The sequence below is a fragment of the Oncorhynchus nerka genome, linkage group LG24 (assembly GCF_034236695.1).
Source record: "Oncorhynchus nerka isolate Pitt River linkage group LG24, Oner_Uvic_2.0, whole genome shotgun sequence".
Taxonomy (NCBI): domain Eukaryota; kingdom Metazoa; phylum Chordata; class Actinopteri; order Salmoniformes; family Salmonidae; genus Oncorhynchus; species Oncorhynchus nerka.
Genome location: NC_088419.1, coordinates 41,755,464 through 41,775,678, shown reverse-complemented (window position 1 = coordinate 41,775,678; position 20,215 = coordinate 41,755,464). Strand labels below are relative to the sequence as shown.

General features: G+C 40.6%; 1 protein-coding gene across 1 annotated transcript in view; it reads right to left on the bottom strand.

Moving 5' to 3' along the window:
* Nucleotides 1-16,820, bottom strand: part of LOC115108006 (kelch-like protein 29) — a 333,260-nt gene extending 316,440 nt beyond the window's left edge. The window contains 1 exon segment of the mRNA XM_029631860.2: nt 16,406-16,820. The gene's annotated coding sequence lies outside the window, so the exon portion shown is untranslated.
* Nucleotides 16,821-20,215: the final 3,395 nt, after the last annotated feature.

The window sequence follows — 20,215 nt, the reverse complement described above, 5'->3', positions numbered from 1 at the left end:
AGACATTAGCATTTCCTTAATGGATAAGACGCACTGTGTGAAAAGTCACCCATGGATGACATTAATAAAGTCAAAAACATACTCACAGATTGTGAGTGAACATTACAGATACATATCAACTAGGATAGACTGGCTATAATGGACACATGGATGTGATTTAGGCCTAAGTTTAACTTAGATACAGAATATAGAGCATACTTTGAGTTAACAAATGCTAAAAACTACCCATGATGTATTGCTCTAAAATAAATGAGTAACAAGTTATCGTCCTCCCAACTTTATTTTTGCACAATATATATTTCCGATGTCATTCAAACAGCACAGCACAAAACTTGCCATGTAACCAATTATTGTGAAGCTGTCAACAGGAACTCAAGCAATAAATCGTGTGTAATTATCAATTGATTAAAATAGCTATCTGACTGAGAAACAGACTTGCAGGCATAATACATCAATTTTAATGGCATTTCTTAATCAGAATGCTTCACAATCACCAGAGACCAATTAGAGTATGAGAGATGGAGACTCACCATTAATAATCTAACTTGGCCAGCACCACTGACTCCATTTGAGACAAGCTGCTGGGGTTGATTTAAGTGTTTCAACTGTTAATAACCTAAAAAAAAAGGTCCTAGGCCTACTCACTCAAATTCAAAACAGGGAACTTGAAAAGTTTGAGAGCTGACAATGCAAATAAATTGTAACGGATCTTGATTCTTACCCAGAAGGCTATAGCATTGCACACCAAAGGGCCATAGGCAGCAGAGAAACGACAAGCGATAGCTTTGGCTACGCTCAGAATACTTCTATAAAAACCAGGGTCAGTTCCATGGATGCGGTATTTCGGTTTTCCTTTGAAGAACTTGACTAGGGGTTACATCTACATGGCATTGTATATACGGCGCACCACAAACGTAGCAGTCGCACTAGCCTTAATAGGGTACCATAGAGGTGACTATTTCCTAGATATGATTTTCCGGTGTTCATTTCTTTGGCTTCAGATGCAAGCAACAATTACCCGCCTTTCAAGTCTGAACATCATGCTACACAGTGGCTTGTGAAGGGTGATGAAGTAACTATTGTTCCACTTGAATAGTAGAGAGTGTGTGTGTGTGTGGGGGGGGGGGGTTAGGGTTTGCATTGGAACACATCTAATAAAGCATTGCATGCATGTATCATGGTATTTGTGGGTCTGACAAAAGTCTCTTCTAAAATGCTTTTATGCAATTCTACATGACTGGAGACATTAAAATAATATGTTCTAATACCACACAAATGACAGAGTACTGACACATCCTACCGAGATCAATAAAAACAAACGTGTCTTAAACGCAACCAATAGCATAGGTCAATGAAAAGAGAGGTGCCACAGATAGTAAAATACGGCGAAAATTATAGCCAGAAAATGTAGTTGCATGGACTCATACAAACAGTTTTTACTGCGATTGTATTTTGAAATATTAGGAAGGGCCTTGTAGCTGCTCTCGACTGTTTTGAAGTCAAACCTGTATCAACGGTTTGGTATTTGCCGCACGTCCTGCCCAATTGCGGGCTTCCCGACTGGAGGCCTAAAGGCGCTCGTCATATGATAAAACACAATCCATATCTATTTTGTAGCTACATTATGCTCTCTGGTGTAGTATTTATGATGTCATTTATTTCTTTACAGATAGTAATCATATACATTTGGAAAATGTATTTAAAACATATCTGCAGCACCTCCAGCACCCATTCCCGTTTTCTTCCATGTGCTGTACTCTCTCCTAAGGCCAAACAATCAACACTTCAAATTATTAAATCAATGGATTGTGGCCAGTAACCACGGAATGGGGTTAAAGGCCTACTGTTACAATTATATTTAAAATAATCAAATCAGCGAGTACAATTACAAGTGAATAATTTCACAAGTATGTTTCAATATCTAAATCACTTATTTTTCATGTTTAGCCAATAGTGGTTTTAGCTATATTGTTATAAAAACGATTTAGGCCTAGTGGCCTTTTTCACCATTATAGTACAGAAACTACACCAAGTGTCTATGTTCATAAGGCTAATAAGAAAATATGTCAAGGTCTGAACAGCATATGGGAAAGGTGTCCAAATGTGTATTTGCATCAGTAGCCTAGGTGGCAGAAATGAATCAGAAAAGTATAAGAAAATTCAGGAAAACATTGGGGAAACTCATCAGGTAAAGACGATCTGCATTGCTTTCAATTGTGGTTGTCAGTCCCTTTCTAACGTCTCCTACACGGTTGGTGAGCATCACAGACATTCATGAGTCTTACCTTTCAGGAATGGGGTCATAATAGCATTTGTAGGAAGAAAACAGAAATAGTTTTGTCGCAACCGCGAATATGGCGGACATCCATGGCGCTATGAACTAAGCCGCGCATTTAATTGCCTAATTGTTTTTTTAAACCATCGCAGTAGCACAAAATATTTGGGGCGTAAATCCCGAAAGCCATATCCTGGTGAAGTCCGTGTGTTCGTTTGCGTCCGAGCATGAGTGCGTGTGTTAGTGCCTTCAGAAGTATTTCACCCGCCCCCCAACTTTTTCCAAATTGTGTTGTGTTACAGCCTGAATTTAAAATGGATTACATTGAGATGTTGTGTCACTGGCCTACATACAATACTCTATAATGTCAAAGTGTAATTATGTTTTTAGACATTTTTACAAATTAAGAAAAAATGAAAAAGCTGAAATGTCTTAAGTCAATAAGTATTCAACCCCTTTGTTATGGCAGGCGTAAATAAATTAGAGTAGTACAAATTTGCTTAAATAAGTCACATAATTAGTTGCATGGACTCACTGTGTGCAATAGTGTTTATCATGATATTGGAATGACTACCTCATCTCTGTACCCAACACATACAATAATCTGTAATCAGTCAAGCAGTGAATTTCAAACACAGATTGAACCAAAGACCAGGGAGGTTTTCCAATGTTTCAAAGGGTCCCTTTGAGCATGGTGAAGTTATTCAATTACACATAAGATGGTGTATCAATACACCCAGACACTACTAATATACATGTCTTTCTTAAGGAAACTGCTCAGAGATTTCACCATGAGGCCAATGGTGATTTAAAACAGTTAAGAGTTTAATGGATGTGATTGAAGAAAGGGGAGGATGGATCAACACCACCATTAACCTAAATGACAGAGTGAAAAGAAGGAAGCCTGTACAGAATAAAAATATTCCAAAACATGTATCCTGTTTGCAATAAGGCTCTGAAGTAAAACTGGAAAAGAAATTGTCAAAGAAATGTCCTGAATAGAAAGTGTTGTGTTTGGGGCAAATCCAACAACACTGAGTACCACTTCATAGTTCCAAGCACGGTGGAGGATGCATCATGTTATGGGTATGCTTGTCATCGGCAAGGACTATAACATTTTTTTTTACAATAAAAATAAACTGAATAGAGCTAATCCAGGTGTGCAAAACCCTTAAGAGACTTACCCAGAAAGATACACAGTTGTAATCGATGCCAAAGGGGATTCTAACATGTATCGACTCAAGGGTGTAAATATTTACGGAAATGAGATATTTCTGTATTTCATTTTCAATAAATTTGCTAAAATTTCTAAAAACATGTTTACACTTTGTGATTATGGGGTATTGTGTGTAGATAGGTATGATTTTAAAAAAAATGTAAGCCATTTTGAATTCAGGCTGTAACAACAACATTTGAAAAAGTCAAGGGGTGTGAATACTTTCTGAAGGCATGTTTGGAAACTGCAATTTTATGTCAGCAATATAAAAATAAACATCCCAAAGCGACTAATATAAAATAGACATTTGTTCCATTTTCACATTCATAATTGTGCATCCTTCCAGCTACATGTTTTAAACGAATGTGGCAACACACTATGATCAGTGCAGCGGAGGAAATTGCATCAATGACACACAGCTACTGTGGACTCACCTGAGAAGCAATGCACGCATTTCAGTCAAAACTACACTGGCGTCGTGTGGGCAAGAGGTTTGCCAATGTCAATGTTGCGAACAGAGTGCCTGATGGTAGTGGTGGGGTTATGGTATCGATGGCAATTTGAAAGCACAGAAATACTGTGATGAGATCATGAAACCCATTGTGAGGCCAATTCTTTTCAAGGCATCTGTGACCAACAGATGCTTATCTGTATTCCCAGTCATGAAATCCATAGATTAGGGCCTAATGCATTTATTTCAATTGACTGATTTCCTCATATGAACTGCAACTCAGTCAAATCTTTGAAATTGTTGCATGTTTTTATATATATATATATATATATATATATATATATATATATATATATATATATTTTTGTTCAGTAGAAATACTTTTTTCTAACATTGTCCACCTGTATACACTGCCAGATTAATGAACATGGTCATTGTTCACTATGTAGTGGATGTTGCCTAAGCAGCATTAGTAGCACACAACACGGTGCACCTAAATCACTAAATGAAAAACGCATACATCATAACAGTTGGTTACGGCCAATTGATATGCCTTTTTAATCCATGGCTAAAGTACATAGTCTACAATACAAACATGATGCAAACACATAGTATTAGATATTCAGATCACCACCCATGGATCCATGATTTATGTATCCTCTTTTAACTCAAGAGTCACCTTTCAACTCCTACGCATGGGTATGGAAATTAGGTATTGCTGCAAGTAAATGTTATGTATACTTCCATTAGCCGTAAACTAGTTACAAATTCATGTACCATTTATAGAGTTTTTAGTTCAATGGAAGACTGTCATTTCCACATAAAAAGCCCCATGAGCACTAGCGTGAAATTCGTAGGACCACATCACATTTGGTGGCAAATGGAAGTCTTTTTTTTTTAAGTTAAGGCATACACAGTGTAGATGTTTCAAACATTTTCCACTAAAAAGTTTTAGGAATAAGCAAAGGCTTTGACTACTGGTCAAACACATGGAAAAGGGGGTCTTAGAAAACATCTAGCAGAAAAAGGTATTTTAAAAGTATTGGAAATACATCAAAAACAACATTGAAGTAAAGATCCCTGCTAACTAATAGCAACATTTACAGTGCATGTGGATATGCAGACCCCTTTACTTTTTCCACATTTTGTTAAGTTACAGCCTTATTCTCAAATGTATTCAATTGTTTATTTTCCTCGTCAATCTACACACACTACTACCATAATGACAAAGCAAAAACAGGTGTTTAGAAATGGTTGCAAATGTATTAAAAAAAAACAATAACATTTACATAAGTATTCAGACCCATTACTCAGTACATTATTGAAGCACATTTGGCAGCAATTACAGCCTAGAGTCTTCTTGGGTATGACGCTACAAGCTTGGCACACCTGTATTTGGGGAGTTTCTCCCATTCTTCTCTGCAGATCCTCTCAATCTCTGTCAGGTTGCACAGCTATTTTCAAGTCTCTCCAGAGATGTTTGCACCAGACTGGGGTATTGAGTGCTCTGGAGCAGGATTTCATCAAGGACCTTTGCTCCATTCATCTTTCCCTCGATCCTGACTAGTCTCCCAGTCCCTTCCGCAGAAAAACATCCCTACAGGATGATGCTGCCACCACCATGCTTCACCGTAGGGATGGTGCCAGGTTTCCTCCAGATGTGACGCTTGGCATTCAGGCCAAGAAGTTCAATCTTGGTTTCATCAGACAAGAGAATCTTGTTTCTCATGGTCTGAGAGTCCTTGAGGTGCCCTTTGGAAACTACAAGCGGGCTGTCATGTGCCTTTTACTGAGGAGTGGCTTCTGTCTGGCCACTCTACCATAAAACACCTGGAGTGCTGGAGTGCTGCAGAGATGGTTGTTCTTCTGGAAGGTTTTTCCATCTCCACAGAGAAAATCTGGAGCTCTGTCAGAGTGACCATCGGGTTCTTGGTCACCTCCCTGACCAATGTCCTTCTCCCCTGATTGCTCAGTTTGGCCGGGCAGCCAGCTCTAGGAAGAGTCTTGGTGGTTCCAGCCTTCTTCCAATTTAAGAAAGATGGAGGCTACGGTGTTCTTGGGAACCTTCAATGCTGCAGAAATGTTTTGGTACCCTCCCAGAGATCTGTGCCTCGGCACAATCCGGTCTTGGAGCTCTACAAAAAATTCCTTTGACCTCATGGCTTGGATTTTGCTCTGACATGCACTGTCAAATGTGGGACAAGTGTGTGCCTTTCCAAATCATGTCCAATCAATTGAATTTACCACAGGTGGACTCCAGTCAAGTTGTAGAAACATCTCAAGGATGATCAATAGAACCAGGATGCACCTGAGCTCAATTTCAAGTTTCATAGCGAAGGGTCTGAATACTTATGTAAATAAGGTATCTTTATTTTTTATAAATGTGCAAACATTTCTAAAAACCTATTTTTGCTTTGTCATTATGGGGTGTTTGTAGATGGATGAGGATTTTTATTTATTTAATCCATTTTAGAATAAGGCTGTAACGTAACAAAATGTGAAAAAGGTGAAGGGGTTTGAATACCTTACGAATGCACTGTATATTCAGTTTTACAGAAATTATTTGCCTTCTGTAAGTTTAAGGAATATTGCCTACTGTCTCGTCACCAAAAACCTGCATTTCTTTAAGATGTTTTGAAAAATGTCTCCCTTAATTTCACAGACGTAACAAGTAAAACACATACCTACCAAGTGTTTTTACTGATAACAATTTGGTTTATGATTTATTAAGTGATTAAAAATCAGTAACGGAAAGATTGCAACCGAATTGGCTACAATGGGAATTCTTAGTAGTCACAAACCACAGTTGGGACACCTGCTATACTGTCCTTCCTTCCACTGGCATAATGTTCATAACCATTTTCATTCTCCTTCTGTCATGTGTTTTTTTTATTTGAGCTTAATTTAACTAGGCAAGTCATTTAAGAACGAATTCTTATTTACAATGACGGCCTATGGGGTGCAGTGTGTTAACTGCCTTGTTCAGGGGCAGAACGACAGATTTTTATCTTCAGCTCGGGGATTCGATCCAGCAACCTTTCGGGTACTGGCCCAACGCTCTAACCACTAGGCTTCCTGCCGCTGGTAAAAGCAAGAGTGTGAAAACCCTCCTGTCCCTCTTCTTTCTCTACAGTTAATGTCACCTCTCCCAGCTCTTACTGACACCCATCTATGAGCCCCCTCATTCCATTTACATTGAATGTCGATCCAGAGCATCCCAATAATGCTTAAATGGGTGTCATGTCCGATGACTATGCAGGCCATGGAAGAACTGGGAGGCCATGGGGCCATGCATTATCATGCTGAAACATGAGGTGATGGCGGAGGATGAATGGCACGACAATGGGCCTCAGGATCGTCACGGTATCTCTGTGCATTCAAATTGCCATCAATAAAATGCAATTGTGTTCGTTGTCCGTAGCTTATGCCTGCCCACACAATAACCCCAGCATGGGGCACTCTGTTCACAACGTCGACGTTAGCAAACCACTCGCACACATGACACCATGCACGCTGTCTGCCATCTGCCCGGTACAGTTGAAACTGGGATTCATCTGTGAAGAACACACTTCTCCAACGTGCCAGTGGCCAGCGAAGGTAAGCATTTGCTCCCAGAAGTCGTTTACGACGCCGAACTGCAGTCAGGTTAAGAGCCTGGTGAGGACAAGCAGCACGCAGTTTCATCAGCTGTCCTGTTGGCTGGTCTCAGATGATCCCACAGACGAAGAAGCCTGATGTGGAGGTCCTGGGCTGGCGTGGTTAGACGTTGTCTGCGGTTGTGAGGCCACTTCTGGTAGAAAAATGTACAAATTCTTTGGCAACCGCTCTGGTGCAAATGCCAATTGCACCCTCCTTCAAAACTTGAGACATCTCTAGCATTGTGTTGTGTGACAAAAATGCTACATTTAGAGTGGCCTTTTATTGTTCCCATTATGAGGTCCACATGTGTAATGATCATGCTGTTTGATGATATAGGATTGAGAGGCCACAACTGCCAGGTGGATGGATTATCTTGGCAAAGGAGAAATGCTCACTAACAGGGATATAAACAAAATTGTGCACAAAATTTGTGAGAAATAAGCTTTTTGTGCATATGGAACATTTCTGGCATCTTATTTCAGCTTATGAAACCAACATTTTACATGTCGAGTTTATATTTTTGTTCAGTGTACTTTAACCTTCCTTCTCACTGATTTCCATATATGAACTGTAATTCAGCAAAATCTTTGAAATTGTTGCATTTATATTTTTTATTCAATGTGTAATTTACTGTATGCTGCCATTGCAGTCACAAAGTTGAAATATTTCATGCAATGCTCCAAGCCTATTCTTATTTATCCCGCCTTAACCCTCACCTCATTGGTTGAAATCTTTTCACACTAGCTCGTGGTTTGTTTACTCAATGACATTATGTTTGTGTGGACCATATAACCCAACTAACCTATCAACTGTCTGTCCTACTAAACCAATCAACTATTCTTCTAGTAAAGGAAATCACAGTCAAATGGGACTGTCATGATCGCACAAGTAGGCAATGATACTGTATAGCCTCAAGTACTGTCTAGTCATCTGAACACTCGCCTCAAGTACTGTCTATTCATGGAGGGACGATTAATGAGTCTGGGGAGTGCGAATTTGGATTGAAATAAGTTCCAATGACTTGTTCCCGGGGACTGGTAAGGATGTGTGATGGTGGCGACCGGGGTAATATCAGGTCAGGTCTGCCTGCAGGAAGGAGAGGAGGCTGGTATGAGAATGACACTCTACCTCAGGATTGATTTGCTAGGCCTCTCTCCATTCTCTCTCACACAGCACCTCCTGAAGGCAGATTAAATTATTCAATTTTAGATCAATTATTACAGAACACTGCCACACCCCTCGTAAGGGCCAGCCAACAACATCTGACATCTTCTCCGCTCTCTTAAAACTAAAACACAGGGCACACATTACCCAGGAATATATTTTGATATTTTATTATGGACGATGTTTATTCAGAAGCAGCGACAACCTAATAAAATGCACCTTATTAAAGAGGTGTGTTCTATAAAAGAGATAGATACCAGGGGAGCAGCACTGTCACAGTCACAGGCTAACAGCAATCGACACAGCAAGACAGCTGAAAGCCACACTTATAGACCACCAAGATCATTTTTTACAATCGAGTCATTTTTACATGGCAATTTCTTGATTTCTACAATAAGGTAAGACAGTTGTACTAAATCCCCTAAAAAAAGAAGGTATTTATAAGTCAAATGCAGTAGTTGTAAATCACTGTGGAAATCTTTCAGACTGTGGTTTTAAAAGGAGAAAACACATTCCACGAGTTAAGGTCTGACATTCGTCTGCCGTTCGTTCGCCGCGGTGTGTTTTGGGGACCACCCGCCAGTAGGCGTCTGACTGCGGACATTTTCCCCCGTTTCGATGTGTAGAATCCATTTGCACTCGGTTTGCAAATAACAGCCGGCACTCTGTTCAGAGGTACTACGTTTTTTTGGGGCCGGCAAATGCTACTGGTCTTTATACACAAACAAAGGCTTGCCAGGAGGAGCTAGGAGGTAACGGTAGATTTCTGATTTTCCATGGCCACCAGACAGTGTCCCAGGCCCCCAGATCTCCCTCCTGTGTGAAGCTAGTCTGCCGTGTCATCATGTGAAGTTAACGGGTTTAGGCTGCCCCCGCTTAAACTGGACACCGCCTGGAGGGGACTGCTTATACAGGCCCAGTTCCAGACCAAACCCTTAGTTCCCCACCCCCTAGCCCCTCGCCTCTAGGCTCCTAATGGAGGTCTGAAAGGTTTGGATTAGCCAAATGACTGCATTAGCCTGGTCCCAGATCTGTTGGCCTATGCGCTTTAGCCAACTGCTCTGACTATCGTTGCCATACTATTTGTGGATTATGACTGAATAGAAAGGTTTGGATTGGATTCAGCAATAATTGCTTGAAGCTTCACCTTGCCCTCTGATGTTCTCCAAATGTTTGCCATATTACTTAGATAACACCAATCACATCCTTTCAAATCTATATACAAAACGTGAAGAGGCTTGGCGGGAGCCAGGGGTTGGTTTGGAATTGGTTGATAGTCTAATCAGTGTCGCCTTTGGCCCTGGCCCTCGGGGTGCCAGCCTATTAGCTCAGATGCTAATGAAAGCGCAGCATATTGATGGAAAAGGTAGGATTGGTACTAGTTTCTGGAGAGGATACCACACAACCCATGATAGTTATATGAAATAGCCCACAGTGACAATACCTTTCTGACAATGGCACACACCAAGGCAAAACTTTAAAAACGTGTCGAGGCTGGCTAGAACCTGTATGGATAAAAAAATCAACTGTTTTGCTTAGCATCCATTGCATTGTCCCTATCATATAAATCATAGAATCGCTGAAAATAGGATAAATCCATTCTAGGCCATCAGCTTCCGACTGAGTATATTAATATACTTTTCTTTTTTTTTTTAAAGGTCCAAATGTGATTTATTTGTATTTTTATGTTGAATAAATAGAATATTTCCTCTGTCACTTCATATCATTCGAAACTGATGGGCTTGATTTAGCCGCACATGAACGCAAACCCTCTTTACGTTACCATGTTATGTAGCCTAACGAATTGCCAGTTGAATATAACCCCTAAAATACCACCCCAAAATCTAAATGTATGAGTTTAGTACAGTGGAGTTAGCCCATATTGTTTGTAGCCGGTAATATGGTGCAGCAAAGAAAGACCTAGCAAAGCTGCAGCTGCCTCAAAACAAAAGAACCATGCCTTGCCCTTAACTGCACACACAGAACTACTAACATGGTCTTTCATGGTTGAGGAGGAATTGACTACTTCTTTTCTAGTCTTTTTAAGAAACATCTGTCTATTGAAAATGCCTAACCACTTGTATAAATCAAATCTATTTGCATACACTTCAAAAACAGGCATACTTTACCCCAACCGGACACGCGCGTCACTTTGGATTTTTCTACCCAAAGCAAAGGCAGATTTAATCCGTTGCTCAGTTATGTATCGAGCCATGTCATCGTGGAATGCTCTGCCACCAGGTTACTCAGGCAAAAATCAAGTTTTGCTTAAAAAAAATATATACATCCTATATCACAGCACCTTCCCTCTTTCTAAATAACTCATTTTAGAACGAGTAGTGTGTAAATAGTATTTTTGTTCTCTTGATGTCTTCCCAATATATAACTAATTTATTTTGAATTTAATGTAATATTCTGTTGTTCTTGTCTATAACTGTTCTGTACTTTGTATGTTTTATGTGGACCCCAGGAAGAGTAGCAGCTGCATGTCCACGTAGCTATTGGGGATCCTAATAAACTAAACCTTCCTAGAGATCGAGGCACTGAAATTCACGTAAGTGCTGCCACTTTTTGTATAGGCAAAAAAACAGCATGGGCTGCATCCTTGCAGCAGAGCAAGCACTTCTGACTCAGTCTGTGTAGTTGTTGGGCGTTCAGAGTTGTGTGTCGCTATGAGACCATTCTAGTCTCGGTGCAGTCAAACAGCAGGCTTTTAGCGCTATGATACCACAGCCACAACCCCCGGAGCTCCTGTGTAGGAGAGAGCAGCTGAAGACTGCCTTTCATAGTTCACTGGTCCCTAAAGAGGCTTGGGAAACAGCTAGCTTGTGGCCGTTCACCCCATCTACATTAGCAAGTATATTACCCTTTTACAATAGCCTCCATCCCTACCTGAATATTCTGCATACTGATCCACAGGGAATATCACCAGAGCTGAATGAGGGAGATGAGGAATGAATGCGAGAGATCTGGGGATAAAAACATTCCGAAACGGAGCCTCTAAAATACATCTATTTTAGAGAGAGAAAGATTGAAGTCCCATTTGGCCTTTTGTAACCCGTTGTTCTAACATCTGTCCGTACCCTCTCGTTTAAGCACTGGCAGCCATATAAAGCCTCGGAGCTTCCTCAACATGTTTATCTGACGGTGTTGGTACAGAATTAGCATGTTCTTGGTTTGTAAGACCATACAGCCTAAACCTGGCATGGCTATTGGACTACACACAGTCCTAAAACAGCACGGTGTATTCTTCTCACTGCCGCAGGGCAAAGACACACAAAAAAAGTATTAATATAAAAAAAAGACAGAGGGGATCAGAATTCAGGACACTGACAAGGGGCAGGATTCAGGACACTGACAAGGGGCAGGATTCAGGACACTGACAAGGGGCAGGATTCAGGACACTGACAAGGGGCAGGATTCTTCTAGTCCTGCTATTTCAAAATCAATGTTTATAACCAACGACTATTTTTTATTTTTTTATTTACACGCAACTGATTATGGCAGTAGGCCGAGTATGGCATTAGTCATGTGAACACCTTACTCTGCTCAACTTAAAAATCGGCATACGGTCGTAATCAAACTTGATTTCTGACCAATTTTTTGAATTATCAGGACATGTAAACACCTTAAAATGGGAGTTCCAGCAGTGTGTTTGATTTGCGCATGTGCTAGCACCTGCAGTGTTGTTCGGAAAACCTGAAAGTATGCATCGTAGAGATAAATCCGAACTCAGAATGAAATGGGCTTCCCTGGTCACCGTGGTAGAATGTTTATTTTGATTAGCGATTTTCTGAATTCCCCCCCTCCCCTCCCTCAGGTGGCCTGATTTCTGATGATTATTAGGGAAATCGTTCTTCTTGAAAAGCATGTCAACTTCTGAAATTAAAAACCCACCAGAATAAACGAGTGATTTAGATCTTATGTTGACACCAGACAGCTGCAACTTTCGTTGTCTAGGTTCTCTATTTCCGTCCCCAATTAAAGCATCGTAATCCGTAAGATTGAAGAATGTAAAATACTTAATAATATAAGAGTAATAGGCCTATACTTCGTTCAAACGTTTCATATTAAAATGGAAAAATAACGTGTGGCATTTGAAATGACTTTATTATACTACATTTTCATTTGACAAAGATGATATGTGAATAGATAAGAATTTGTTCTTAACAGACTTGTCTAGTTAAATAAAGGTAAAACAAATTCAATAATAATAGTAATAATAACCACGCAAAAAAAATACACTACCGTTCAAAAGTTTGGGGTCACTTAGAAATGTCCTTGTTTTTGAAAGAAAGCACATTTTGTTGTCCATTAAAATAACATCAAATTGATCAGAAATACAGTGTAGACATTGTTAATGTTGTAAATGACTATTGTAGCTGGAAACGGCTGATTTTTAATGGAATATCTACATAGGCGTAGAGGCCCATTATCAGCAACCATCACTCCTGTGTTCCAATGGCACGTCTTGTTAGCTAATCCAAGTTTATCATTTAAAAAAGGCTAATTGATTATTAGAAAACCCTTTTGCAATTATGTTAGCATAGCTGAAAACTGTTGTCCTCATTAAAGAAGCAATAAAACTGGCCTTCTTTAGACCAGTTGAGTATCTAGAGCATCATCATGTGGGTTCGATTACAGGCTCAAAATGGCCAGAAACAAACCCCTTTCTTCTGAAACTCGTTGGTCTATTCTTGTTCTGAGAAATGAAGGCTATTCCATGCGAGAAATTGCCAATTGCAATAATTGCCAATGAAGATCTCGTACAACGCTGTGTACTCCCTTCGCAAAACAGCACAAACTGTCTCTAACCAGAATAGAAAGAGGAGTGGGAGGCCCCGGTGCACAACTGAGCAAGAGGACAAATACATGAGTGTCTAGTTTGAGAAAAAGACACCTCACAAGTCCTCAACTGGCAGATTCATTAAATAGTACCCGCAAAACACCAGTCTCAATGTCAAGAGTGAAGAGGTGACTCCAGGATGCTGGCCTTCAAGCAGAGTTCCCCTGTCTAGTGTCTGTGTTATTTTGCCCATCTTAACCTTTTCTTTTTATTGGCTAGTCTGAGATATGGCTTTTTCTTTGCAACTCTGCCTAGAAGGCCAGCATCCCAGAGTCGCCTCTTCACTGTTGAAGTTGAGACTGGTGTTTGTCCTCTTGCTCAGCATTTCAGGTAAAATAACAACTCAATGTTTATATCCCAGGACAAATTGGGTAGCAAGTTCAAGCTAACAAGCTAAATTGCTATAAATGTTTAATGCTTTTCGGCCTGTCCCCAAATTAATAATTGGTTCAGAGTTTGTTTTGATATTTTAACCTGTGTGTCGTGATCATTAAAGAAGCAATAAAACTGGCCTTCTTTAGACCAGTTGAGTATGGTGTGGGGGGGACAAAATAAATTTAAGCACGATGGCGCACGCGCGAAGCCGGTTTGGGTTCCGTGTTAGGCTGGCAGTTGGGTTTTGCAATAGGCCCCAAGTCTATTAGAGTGTAACAAACTCCAAAAAACATATACATTGATTGCCTGCCTCCGTTTGCTTCATTCGAGATCCTACAGAAGTTCACCCAGACCAGCTCTGCCACAGACAGAGCTAACTAACACAGAGCTGAGTTCTCTGCCTCAGAGATCATACATCTAAACTAATCCTTCCTCACTGCACACTTTAATAATTCCCTGATGGTGATGCATGGTCTGCATGTTTATCACTGCGGAGGCAAAGACGCACTCAATTATGCTCTTACTGTAGCAACCTTATAAGACTCCAACAACAGCACACATGCTAACACAGGCACACACACACAAGCACATACTCCCTTACTTTGCCACCACCACAGCCTTATCCCTTCACAAAGACTAGTAATTGTAACTATACAGTGACATTCCTGCCTAATATAAAGCTGAGGTGAGAAGCCCCTGTTAAAATGAGCCCAGCTCGGAGACAAATGCATTGTCTCACATCTTCGACTACAGATGCCTGCTACCAAAGCCCTTTAATCCTAGGCTTGATTCACACTACAGTACCTGCCGGCTTTACCAATGTGATGTTGGCCATGGAAGTGTCCCGCTCCGCATCGTACCTTAATACCCACCACATCGTATCTTAATAAACACTTGGACAGTGGCACATTTATTTGTTTATCTTTAAGTCACGGACAACTTTACTAACGATGGTGCTTTTCTAACAGTATTTCCCGCTTATGGCAATCATCCTCCTAATGACTGTAGGCTAATTAATTATCTTGGGATCCTGGAGACCTGGAGCTACAGTATGAGTGCATATGTGCCCATAAACTGACATCGGCCCACTCGATTGAGTACCCATAACCTGTAGGCTAACAGTAGGTTACAGTGGTCAAGTGAAAGTAAATTAGACTACAGCCTACTGGCATTATATTGTAGGCCTATAGGTCTATCCAACGGCTTGTGGGAGGAGTGAAGCAAGGATTTCGTGCAAACGTGTCTGTGGGTGGAGAGGCAACTCCAGGACCACTCCCGCAAAGCAGCATATAGGCGCTGTTTGAATATATTCATGTTTGAATGATCCCTTTCTTGAAATAATCATTGATCTAAATATATAGGCTATATTAGATCAATGATCATAGGGTATAGAAATAATCACCGATCTGACATGACTTGGTTGTTAGCCTAGCGTAAAATCTTCTTTCACCTATCGGCGAGGTCTCCAAGAATGGGAGGAATGAAGGATGCATAGGTTATCCCCCCCCCCCCCACACACACACACACACACTCTCTCTCTCAATATCTCAGATTTAACAAATAAGGTTTGACATGATTATGTTGTAGTCAAATACTCTCTGTTTGGGCTTCTTGCGGTCAATTTGCAGTTTACAAATTATGTTCCGGTCCCCTGCCCCTCCTCTGAAGAAATATTTATAAATAATTTTACAATTTTAAGAAAAACAGCCTGCAGGCTGAATCTAGTTGATGGTCCCTGGTGTAGAGGCTAGTGTCTATATCTGTAATAGGTTATAATAATGGACCGTAAAATGTCTGTCTCATATGGGGCTTTTACCCAAACCCTGTGGCTATGCAAACATTCATGTGCCACTTTATTGTATAGTGTAGGCAAAGCTAATCTCCCCGCTCTGAAGTGGTAGCGTCCACTTGAAGCACAGATTTAAAAATCATCCCGTTTTCCCAGCCACACCAATAATTCAAACCAATAAATCTAAAATGAATAGGGTAGAACATTTGGACATTCCAAATCTAAAAACAGTCTTCTATTATTCAATTTAAAGAGTGGATCATGAAAGAAGAAAAAAAATCACTTGAGAAATTAGAAACTAATATTATTCAATTTGAACGAGTGTATTGGATCATTAGACTGATACGCGTTTTCACGGACCCTATAAGTTTAGCGCGAATATTAATGTTATTTTCACCTAGTAGGGGCGCTTGCGCACAACATGGGAGCCGCACACCCATTTGGTTATTATGGTGCTCAGCAAGGGGTGATACAGATGAACCTGACTCCTGCTTCTGACACACATTCAGGCAAAGCTGCTTCTGACACACATTCAGGCAAAGCACGGGATACTCATAATGAGAGGTCCTCGCGTAAATTTAAGCTGACATGGAGCACATAAAAAATGCATAAAGTAGTTTTTCGTGCGCTGACACGCAGTTTCTCCTTACCTCCCTAGTCGCAGCTGAGCTTCAGCACCGGCGTTCGTCCTTATGTGTGAATGCTGTATTTATCCAGCAAAGACTGTTGTTGCTTTTTACAGCTAAATGTATTATGTTGGCCTTCTGTTGCTGAGTGTCAGGTGTCCGCTGTATCTGTCGAGGCTACCGTCTTTCCGTTGCCAATAGTAAGCGGAGTGGTCGGGAGTTCGCAGATGCCACCAAACGCTTCTTCATCCGCTCCCTGCTCAGCGTCGGTTGGTTCTCAGATGCGAGCGCATGCCTGGTCACACAATCATACAGACAGACGGTGTGGCTACTTTACTCTCCGATACCGCTCCTCCCCTTTTACTTTCTACGGAGCCCTACAGCGCCTCTCACTTGTCTGTGGATGGAACTGCATGAACTTGGATACATCTTGGAAAGGCTCTCTCCGTGTCAGAAATACTGGATATAATGACGAGATGCTTGTGTCCCCGCGGTTGGAATGGGATTTGTTGTCCGCAGCGCAGAACGGCGGGCTGTCAATCTCCCGCCTAGTTCTCTTTTTGGATTTGTGGATGGGGTCTAAATCTCATTACTTTAAAAAAATATTCCATGAGGGGTGTTGACCGTCAACCACCGCCTGTATTCAATGGAGAGTGAGATCCTATGCTGCCATTTGAGATTATGGGTTCGAGTCCAGGCTCTTTTGCAGCCGGCCGCGCCGGGAGACCCATGGGGCAGCGTACAATTGGCCAAGCGTCGGCCGGGTTAGGGGAGGGTTTGGCCGGCACGGATGTCCTTGTCCCATCGCGCACAAGCGACTCCTGTGGCGGGCCGGGCGCAGTGCACGCTGACCCGTCGGCAGGTGTACGATGTTTCCTCTGACACGTTGATGCGGCTGGCTTCCTGGTTAAGTGAGCATTGCGTCAAGAAGCAGTGCAGCTTGGTTGGGTTGTGTTTCGGAGGATGCACGGCTTTCGGCCGTCGCCTCTCCCGAGTCTGTACAGGAGTTGTAGCGATGAGACTCGAATTTCAACAGGGACAATTCCAAGTGTTTTTTCTCAAAGTTGCCAGGATGCCTCATGCATACATCACACTTATATCAGTACACCAGCCAGCACACACATTGATAACAACATAACCATTAAGAAACGTATAGTATAAGCCTCAAATAAAAATAGCAATTAATTTTCTATCTGGACTAAATTTGATACTCATTGCCCCCCCCACACACACACACAAGCGAGAAACAGCTGACAATACCATATTTTGTATTAGGCTATGTAACATTTATTTCACAGTGGTTCCCAAACTTTTTATAGTCCCGTACTTCAAAATGTCAACCTCCAGCTGCTTACCCCCTCTAGCACCAGGGTCAGCGCACTCTCAAATGTTTTTCTTTCTTCCATCATTGTAAGCCTGCCACACACACACTATAAGACATTTCTTAAACATAAGAATGAGTGTGAGTTTTTGTCACAACCCGGCTCGTGAGAAGTGACAAAGAGCTCTTATAGGACCAGGGCACAAATAATAATATAATAATAGCCAATAATTTGGAAAAGCATTCCAGGTGAAGCTGGTTAAGAGAATGCCAGGAGTGTGCAAAGTGGTCATCAAGGCAAAGGGTGACTTCATTGAAGGATCTCAAATATGCATTTTTATTTGTTTAACACTACATGATTCCATAAGTGTTATTTCATAGTGTTGATGTCTTCACTATTATTCTACAATGTAGGAAAAAAAACTATAATGATTAGGTGTGTCCAAACTTTTGACTGGCACTGTATGTGTGTGATATTTTGGCCCATTGGCCATTGGCCTACAACATTCCTCTCAAATTCGATTTTTTTAATAAATAAAAGGAATACCCTGTAGTGATAATCAATAATGGAAGAAGACAACAGTCTGTCACAATAAAGAAAACAGGCCTGCAACACATTTTAGAATATACTCTAGACCAGCAATATATGGATCGCCGCAGGGCCCCAGTTGTGCTACACTTGTTTCCGTTGGGCTTCAACTGACCTGAACTGACCCACAATGGCATCCAGGGGCCTCAACAGGTAGCTAAGTCTGCATGCATAACAATGTTTTGTGTCGACTTCAGCACAAAAAGAGTGGTAAAGCTTCTTTCTCAAGCTTCTGCTGAATTGCAAACACAGTACTATTTTGCAGAAAAAAATATGAGAAAAACGTTTAAATGTTATAGATGATTTGTGGCATGTAGCAGTTTGTGCTAGAGGGGCCTACTTTACCTTACTAGTTATAAGTCAAGTATAAGTCTTTATTTCGTTTAGGTCCAATTCTCTGTTCTAATTATTTGTTTCTTTAAAAAAATATATGTTTTTTTAAGTTACCATTTCTAATATTTGAAAATACCATGGGAAGTGCAATCTCTTTCAAAAATAATAATACTGAAACATCAGTATGTGAGTCCTCTTTGCACGCTAGAATAAAACATTTCTTATAAATTCATATAAAAAAAATCAGTGTTGGCCTATTTGCCAATTATTTTCAAGCCATAATCTGATTGAACAATTTAGTAAATGTAATTGAGAGTACAATGTATGTACTGAAATGAAAATAGGCCTAACTGTCCTTATTTGGTCATAGCCAAAAACAGGACACGCACAGACTGTATCCAGATTAAAACTGCTGACCTCATGCATTCTATGAAGGAAACAGAATCTCCAGGCGATAAACAGAAGTAATTGGGCCCAGGGGGGAGGGAAGTAACCACCACCTCATCTATAAGTGTAGCCATCTTTGTTTATCCTCTTGTTGCTGATCCAATACCACCTCAATATATCCTCAGAGGTATATTGTATTCCAAATAGCTAAGAGATAAGAGGATGTGTCCCCAATATTTTATCTGGCTAATTAAAGGTAAAACTTTTTTATATTTTTTTATCAAGACAAAAAAGAAAGAACCCCCAAAATAATCCCAAATAAACAATAAAAAAAGAGACTATGGACTGCTGAGCAAATCGTAGTGGTAGTAGTTGTCTTAAATAAAGATCTCTGCTATATAAAAGAAAGCATCCAATACCGTGGTACTGTAGAATCACCATCCTGATCATTTGGAGCAGCAAACAACTACTGTATCTGACACATGTTTGTATGTTTAAGAGTTCAGTTAGTGTCTCTTATGCCATTATATTAAATAGGCAAAAACATTCAACTAAAGTTGTTCTGTAAAGGTGATATAGAATTATAGAAAGGATGATATTATTCTCACCGTTAGTGACATTACAGGAGCCTAACATTAGTCCTTAGTCCAAGGACCTTAGGGATGGATCGAAACTTACACGATGGGTACCTGGAGGAAAATGGGGGAGGGTTTTGCTTTTTCAATTTCAGTCAAGAAGAAGGTTTAGTTTAAAAAAAAATCTAGTCCAGGGGAGGGTCATGCAATTTGTAATTGATGAAATGTCAATATATCTCAGTATTTTTCGTAATAAATAAACATTACTTCAAAAAGCTGCCAAAAATCCAGTGTTTCCATGTCAAACGGTTTTGCTATTTTCCAGTCTTTTGTGATAAAGCGTAATATTGGGATGCAAACTCAAAATGTAATACACTTCAACTCTATATCTGACATGGTACAGGTGTCTTCTTTTTTGAAGCCCTCAACCATGTGTGTGAGGTGTATACTTTCGTTTCAAAGTCGATTTGTTTAAGACTACAAAGAAAGACCCTGTTTGACCCTGATTTAGCCAACTGCAGGAAAAGGTTGGGCTATATATAGATGTGAGCCCGGTTCCACCCCTCATTCTGATTCTCCCCTGCGAGCGCAATATAAAATGAGCCTATAGGCTATTTAGTGTGGTCTCA